The following is a 368-nucleotide window of genomic DNA, read 5'->3' as shown; positions in this document are numbered from 1 at the left end:
TCTGTGGAAACAGTGGATATAACAGTATTATTAAAGTTATTTCCTAAGAGCCATAATTGCATTTAGTGGTATTTTCTAATTGTGCATTTGACCATTTAACCTTAACATTTCTGCTCTAGCTTTTTCTGCACAGGACTATTATGTGATATTTTCACTGCTTTAACAAATAAAAACAGATTCTGGAACGACTGGATACAACAACTCTGCTGCAAATATGGCCTCTTTTCATAAGTAGCCTCAGTGGAGTAATTTATTTTGATTGAACAACCATTAAGGGACTGACTATTCCTCAGAGATAGTCTGGTTTCATCATTGACATCAACGAAAGTATTGCATTATTCACAAAAAGTCAGAGCTGACTACTGTGA

The sequence above is a fragment of the Lagopus muta genome, chromosome 1, assembly GCF_023343835.1.
Source record: "Lagopus muta isolate bLagMut1 chromosome 1, bLagMut1 primary, whole genome shotgun sequence".
Taxonomy (NCBI): domain Eukaryota; kingdom Metazoa; phylum Chordata; class Aves; order Galliformes; family Phasianidae; genus Lagopus; species Lagopus muta.
Note: the sequence above shows the minus strand (reverse complement) of the source record.